Source organism: Triticum urartu, chromosome 4 (assembly GCF_003073215.2).
Source record: "Triticum urartu cultivar G1812 chromosome 4, Tu2.1, whole genome shotgun sequence".
In the NCBI taxonomy this organism is placed as follows: Eukaryota; Viridiplantae; Streptophyta; class Magnoliopsida; order Poales; family Poaceae; genus Triticum; species Triticum urartu.
Window position 1 is genome coordinate 323,928,637 of NC_053025.1, and position 7,819 is coordinate 323,936,455.

Here is a 7,819-nt window from a genome sequence, read left to right on the forward strand (position 1 = left end):
CTGGCGAGCCCCTACCTGGCAGCTACTTCGGCCTAGTAAAGCGGCTTGTGAATGCCTGCACATGGTTTGAAGTCATAAAGCAGTCCGTCAGCTTTGAAGGTGTGTGGAGGGCCTTTGCCCATGCGAAAGTGCACTAGGTGAAGATGGACACCGAAAAGCTGGTGAAGGAGGGGCCACCGAAGGGCAAGGAGCATCGCCACCCCAAAAAGTATTATGACAGTGTCCTGAAGGGTGCCTGCCTTTTGGCGGAGGAATGTGCTAAGGACGTAATATTTGAATGAATGTACTCATGTGATCCTGTAATATGAAAACGAGTTCATGTGCGCCATATAACGCTTGCCGATTTAAAATATTACCTTCTGTGTGGCTGTTTATAAAATCTGAGAGTTGGCCAGTCGTCGGCTTCTGCCCCCATGTAACTAGTACTGAGGTGTTCGGGATAAATCTTAAACACTCTTTATCCAAAAAAATTGGTCCTTTAAGGAGGTGTTTAGCGCAGCGAACAAGGAAATTGGACTATACAGCTTTATCACTCTCACTTAGCCATAGAAGTCTACAATTTTAAATTTTGGCGAAGCCCCTAGTATTCGGAAGGCCGAACTTGGGGCGCTATATACGCCTAAATCGGACAAGGCCGATTCCTCGCCCGAAGCGGAAAAAATATTTAAGGATTTGAGACCTCTCGAACAGCGACCAACTCTTGCCGCATCATGACAGTCAGTTTTTGGCTTTCTCTACTGAGGTGCTCGTCCGGAAGAACCGGGACACAATTGCAGTAGTTCTCCCAGTGCTACCTTAGCCGATATAGCGGAACATAAGGTACCAAAACATGGGAGCCGGGCAAACCCAACTATTGACCCAAGACATGATTCGGAGTTGATGCATATAATGCTATAAGTTCAGGGTGCCGTGCTGTCAAAAGTGTTCGGACTTTTCTTGCCGGGTTATGGGGTACGCTGAAGCCCCTGATGCACTGGACGTACTAGAATATACGGGTGCAACTTGTCGTAAATAAGCAGACAGGGAAAAAGGATGAAGAAATGCAATAATAAGCTAATGTTGTACATTGTTATTTAAATGATACGTTAAAGCGTATGTATACAAGTAGTGCAATAAGCAAAAATAGGACTATTTGACATGTCCTATCCAAGGGCAAGTTGCGTGTGGGTATGTAAAACAGGAATAGCGATCGTTATCAGAGACCACCTGGGGATTCCCTTGTACATCAAAGTTTCTTGATTCCTTGGTGTTTCCTTCCCATGATGGGTCATATAATCAGGGTATCGGAGAGGGCCTTCAGAGAATAGGGTCCTGAAAGGAAGAAAATGGTAAAGATATATGGGTCCTGAGGCGGTTGAGCCGCATTGTGGGCCGTGCCATAGCCATGCCTCCGCATATGCCCATGGTATTTTGAGTGCGTAATTATGTACTTGCAGCGCCTATTTCGCCTCTTGACTAGCACTAGGACGGAGGCCGAATTGCTAGGCGAGCTCTGAATGTGCCGGGCGATCCTGTTGCAGGGTACTCCGGACTCGCTTGAAGGTGTCCGGGGGCTTTATCGCCGAATTGGCGGTTTTCCTCAGAAGGCTTCTTGTACTTCTGCTGCGAGGGCGGCAGTGTGCTCCTCCGTATGGAGCGAGCGTTCTGTGTTTCCATTAACTGTTATAACCCCGCGAGGTCCTAGCATTTTGAGCTTGAGGTATGCATAATGCGGTACCGTATTGAATCTGGCGAATGCGGTTCATCCGAGCAGTGCGTGATAGCCACTGCGGAGGGGGACGATATCGAAGATCAACTCCTCGCTTTGGAAGTTGTCCGGAGATCCGAAGACCACTTCCAGTGTGATTGAGCCTGTGCAACAGGCCTCTACACCTGGTATGACACCTTTAAAGGTGGTTTTTGTGGGTTTGATCCTCGAGGGGTCGCTACACATTTTGCGCACTATATCCTGATAGAGTAGGTTCAGGCTATCACCACCGTCCATAAGGACTCAAGTGAGGTCAAATCCGTCAATGATGGGGTTAAGGACCAATGCGGCAGAACCGGCATGACGGATACTGGTAGGGTGGTCCCTGTGATCGAATGTGATCGGAGCAGAAGACCATGGGATGAACTTTGGGGCGACTGGCTCCATCGCATAGACGTCCCTTAGTGCACGCTTCCATTCCCGCTTGGGAATATGGGTGTGTATAACATGTTCACCCTTTTCACTTGGGGAGGAAATTTCTTCTGTCCTCCAGTGTTCCGCGATCAGGGCTCCTCCTCGTCATCTCTATGCAGCCCCTTTTCCTTGTTTTCGGCATTCAACTTGCCGGCCTGTTTGAACACCCAGCATTCTCTGTTGGTGTGGTTGGCTGGTTTATCGGGGGTGCCATGAATTTGACACGAGCGATCGAGTATGCAGTCCAAACAGGACGGGCCCAGATTGCTTCTTTTGAACGGCTTTTTTCGCTGACCGGATTTAGAGCCACTGAATCCGGCATTGACTGTCGTGTCTTCGGCATTGTCGCCGTAGTTGCGGCACTTGTGTCTGTTGCGACATGGCTTGCCGTTGCTATCTATGGCATCTGAATTGCCAGGATTTCTTGATGTGTTGTTTCTGCGAGCCAGCTAGCTGTCCTCGGCCGCACAAAAGCGGGTCATGAGTGTCGTGAGGGCTTCCATGGACTTTGGCTTCTCTTGGCCGAGGTGTCGGGCGAGCCACTTGTCGCGGATGTTATGCTTAAATGCCGCTAAGGCCTCGGCATCTGGATAGTCGACAATTTGGTTCTTTTTAGTTAGGAACCGAGTCCAGAATTTCCTGGCTGACTCCCCGGGCTGTTGGTTATGTGACACAAGTCATCAGCATCCGGTGGTCGCACATAAGTGCCCTGGAAGTTGTCAAGGAATGCATCTTCCAAGTTCTCCCAACTGCCAATGGAGTTTGCCGGCACGCTATTCAGCCAATGCAGAAACTGGCCCTTTGAGTTTTAGTGGGAGGTATTGATGGCATGTAGATCGTCACCGCGGGCCATGTGGATGTGGAGGAGGAAATCTTCAATCCATACCGTGGGGTTTGTTGTACCATCATATGATTCAATGTTCACGGGTTTAAACCCTTCTCAGAATTCATGATCCATTACTTTGTTGGTGAAGCATAGGGGGTGTGCGGCGCCTCTGTGCCGGGCTATATCACGACGCAGTTCATACGAGGCTTGTCTGCTGTATTCGGCCCGGCCGGATTTGCTTTTAGTATATTCAGCGTGACGGTTGTCGTCACGTGTTGGGGCACGCCCCCGTGATCCGTAGATCGATCTTGTATGTCCTGCTTTGTTCGCCAATACATCTCGCAGGTCCTGCGTGTAGCCCCGGGCCTTGCTGTTTTTGTTTGACTGGCGACGGGGTGCAGGCCGGACTTCGGGCTGATATGCCGCTTTGTCTCGGCCACGAGGTGGCCGGTGAGCCGCATCATACGCAGGTAGTGTAGGCTTTAATGCTTCCTCCTCGAATTGGGGTAGCAACCTGCGCTTTGGGTAACTTTTAGTTGGGCGCTCGAGTTCGTATTCCTCAGCTCCCAGGACCTCGATCCATCTATCTGCTAGCAGCTCTTGATCAGCTTAAAGCTGCTGCTGCTTTTTCTTCAGGCTTTTTGCTGTGGCTATAAGCCGGTGCTTGAAGCGCTCCTGCTCGACGGGATCCTCAGGCATGGTAAATTCTTCATCGCCGAGGCTCACCTCATCTTCGAAGAGGGGCATGTAATTGTCATCCTCTGATTCTCCGTCTGTCGCTTGTTCCTTAGGGCTAGCTTGCCCATCCTCCCGCTCGAAACCTAGCTGAAGGGGATTGTCTTCATCTTTGGCACTATCCGCAGCGTTATTGTCTCTTGTGCCGGTATCGCTGCTTTTGCTATGGCGGGGTTCAGAGCGGCGCCGATGACGCCGGTGCTTAGATTGCTTCTCGAGGGGAATATCCTCCGTTGCCTTATTGCCCTTGCTTTCTTTCGGGGTGTCCACCATATATATATATATATATATATATATCATATCATATGATAAGGTGGCTGTCCAGCGCCCTGTGGGCGGTGGTTCCTGTTCTTCTCCTGCATATTCGTCCATACCGTCGATGTCTTCGGATCCGAAATCAAGCATGTCGGTTAAGTCGTCGACAGTGGCTATTAAGTGGTTGGTGGGTGGGGAATGAATTTCTTTGTCGTCCGCTTCCCACTCAAGCCGGACATAGTTCAGCCAAGGGTCTCCTGACAAGGAGAGAGACCTCAACGAATCTAGCACATCACCCAAGGGCGAGTGCTGAAAATATCCGCAGAGGTAAACTCCATTATCGGTGCCCAATCAGATTGGATAGGCACGGACGCAGGCGGTTCGGAGCCCGTGGCCGGGGACGAACCCAAGGGTCCGGTAACACAGGTCTCATAGGAGGTGAAGTCGGTATTCGGCTCTATCGCCGCTGAGTGTGCGGCCTCCGTGGCGGGGTCCATTTACCCGTCCTCGGACGGCACGATCTTCTCCGGATTGAGGGCCGGAGTAGCCACAGGTGTGATCTCCCGAACACCATCCGACGGTAGAGCTAAGTCATGCTTGTCGTGACTGTGCAGCGCACCTGACATGGGCTTGAATCCATCGAAGATCAAGTCTCTACGGATATCAGTAGTATAGTTCAAGCTTCCAAACCTAACCTGATGGCAGTGGCGTAGCTCTCGAGCTGCTCCAGATGGCGAAGCGAGTTGGCCCGCAGTACAAAGCTGCCGAATACGAAGATCTGTCCGGGGAGAAAAACCTCACCCTGGATCACGCCGTTGCCGATGATCGAAGGAGACATCAAGCCTTTATCGTGACGGCACAGTGGAACTCTCAATGAAAGCACCAATGTCGGTGTCAAAACCGGCGGATCTCGAGTAGGGGGTCCCGAACTGTGCGTCTAAGGCTGATGGTAACAGGAGGCGGGGGACACAATGTTTACCCAGGTTCGGGCCCTCTCGATGGAGGTAATACCATACTTCCTGCTTGATTGATCTTGATGATATGAGTATTACAAGAGTTGATCTACCACGAGATCGTAGAGGCTAAACCCTAGAAGCTAGCCTATGTTTATGATTGTTGTTGTCCTACGGACTAAACCCTCCGGTTTATATAGACACCGGAGGGGGCTAGGGTTACACAGAGTCGGTTTCAGAGAAGGAGATCTGCATATCAGAATCGCCAAGCTTGCCTTCCACTCAAAGGAGAGTCCCACCCAAGCATGGGACGAAGCCTTCAATCTAGTATCTTCATAGTCCAACAGTCCGGCCAAAGAATATAGTCCGGTTGTCCGAGGACCCCTTAATCCAGGACTCCCTCACGCGGGATCGCGCGTCTTGGGGTGAAGACACCGCCTTGATACGGAGGAGGCGATGGCTCGGTGAGCAACGTGTCTTGGCGCGAGGGGAGGAGGGCAAGGCACCGAGAGGGATGGTGTAGGACAGCCCCCAGCGGCGCTGACGAGCTCGGTGATGCTGTCTAACTAGTCCTCGTAGAGGTCGTCGAACAGGCGGTAGCACAGGAGCTCGCATGCCATGAGCAGCGCGCCCTGCGTGTCCATGGGTGCCCCGCGAGCGTGAGACGATGAGCCGGCCGAAGTCAGCGACGTGGTGGCGGTGCGGATGGGTGCAGTGATGATACTTGCTACTCGTTTGCCGCCGTTTTGGTAGCAGTGTTGGAAACAGGAGATGGAGAACGATGGGGAGGCCCGCGGACAGGGGCCGTCTGAGTGAGACGGGAGGCAAGGGTGGCCGGCACTCGGCGCGGGCTCGATGCGCGTCTGACATCGATGCGGTGGAGCGATGGAACGTGGATCAATGGAAGGAAAGCTTCAGCGCACCACTACCTAGCGCACCAAATGTCGGATTTCGGGTTCCAGCAAAACCCTTGAGGTTCAAACTCTAGGGTGCGCATGAAGATCTCTCCTCCCCTAGCTCACGCTCTCACCACAATCTCAAAACTATGCATGACGAACTCGCAAAACAAAGGACATCAGGTTTATACTAGTTCGGGCCACTGATGTGGTGTAATACCCAACTCCAGTGTGGTGTGGTGGATTGCGTCTTGGGCTGAGCATGAACAAGTACAAGGGAATAATATCCTCCTGTGGAGTGGTGTCCTTGAGCTTGGTGAGCTAGAGTGGTTGAGGATGGTCTGAATGGTCCAGGGCTCGTCCCCACCTACTGTGGTGGCTAGTCTTATTTATAGAGGCCCTAGTCCTCTACCCAAATGTAGGCGGGAAGGGATCCAACAAGGACCAAATTTGAAGGTAGACAACTAGTACAAGTTATCCTGACAAAAGGTGGTCTTCGCCTGCCAAAGGATATGGTGGTGATGCCGTTCTGGGCTCCACAGTGACCTCCGTCTTGCTGTCCTACTGGTCCTGGTCTTGTTGCCTGATGCCTCGGGACTCCTCGCCTGCGCTTGCCTCTTTAAAACCAAAGAGGAAATGAGTACACTGCGCGAGCTGGCGCCTGCCTAGTGCCCGCCTGGCCTTGGTCGTCATGGCTTGCGCCATAGGGACCTCGCGAGGTGCCCCCACCCTGATCTCTCTGCCCCTCGCGAGCGAGCCCGATGAGGCCACCCCCGAGGAGGTCTTGCGTTATCCGCCTTGTGAGGCTTGGCCCCTCGCGAGGGTCCTGAGTGTTCTTTGATGAACATGGATCGTACAGGGCCGCTAGTGGAGCCACACCGTGGGCTGCAGGCAGGCAAGTCTGGGGGCCCCCGTTCCCAGGACGCTGACAATGGCATGTGTATAAAGGAGAGGGGAGTGGTAGGAGAAAGGTGGGTGAGTGCTACAGATCGGCGACTGACGTGTGGGTCCAGATACACCACGTGGGACGAGTGTGAGAGAGTGGTACGAGGGTTTCAGGTGGAAAAAGGATTTGGAGGCCTAGGTGGGCTGCTCCGGATGCGCTGATGCTGGGCCGCTGCCGGGCTGCTCTCTGCTGCTGCTCTTTCTTTCTATTCTATTTCTTCAATGAGAAATAAAAGAGAAACAAAATGCACTGATGGATAGGAGAGTGGTGTATGAGGTATGAAAGTATCCTCATTGCCCTAGTGTTATGTGGAATTTGATAAAACTGAGTTGGGCATTTTAAGAGGCAGATAAATAAATCAAGCTTGTATTAAATTCAAACTTGCTCCATTTTTGAACCCAAACAAAACAACTCAAAAATCTATGATACATGATAGAGAGGTAGAAAGCATGGCCTAAGATTTATAGGAAAAATGTGGACATTTATCTTGGCCGAAAAAATGCCATTTGGGAATATAGCCAAATTGAAAGAAGAAGGAGGTGATGGTGCATGGCTAGCGTTGAGAGAGATAGCAAAGGGGTTTGAGAACAGCACCATACATAGAGAAAGTAAAACAACAAGATGAATCTCACAATGCACATGATGAGCATGATGAAATGCAAAATGACAAGGACACAAATGCAATATGACCATGATGGGCATGGCAATGAGATATAACGAAATGATGAACATGATGCAACAAGCAGAATATGACAATCACACTCATCAATCAAGGCAACAAACAGTTGAAACACACAACGACAACGGTATAAATGGAAGGCATCTCGAGCATCAGTCTCGGGGCGTCACTACTCTCCTCCACTAACATAAGATCTCGTCCCGAGATCTTAGGAATGAGACGGAAGAGAAAGAGGATAAGGTGAAATAAGAATGCAAGAGAGAAGATGAACAAAGTCGAGAGCACCCAGGTAGAAAAGAGGAACGACGATTATGACGAGAATCAAAAGCCCGAGGAATTAGAATGATTCGAAACCACTCCGGCCAAAA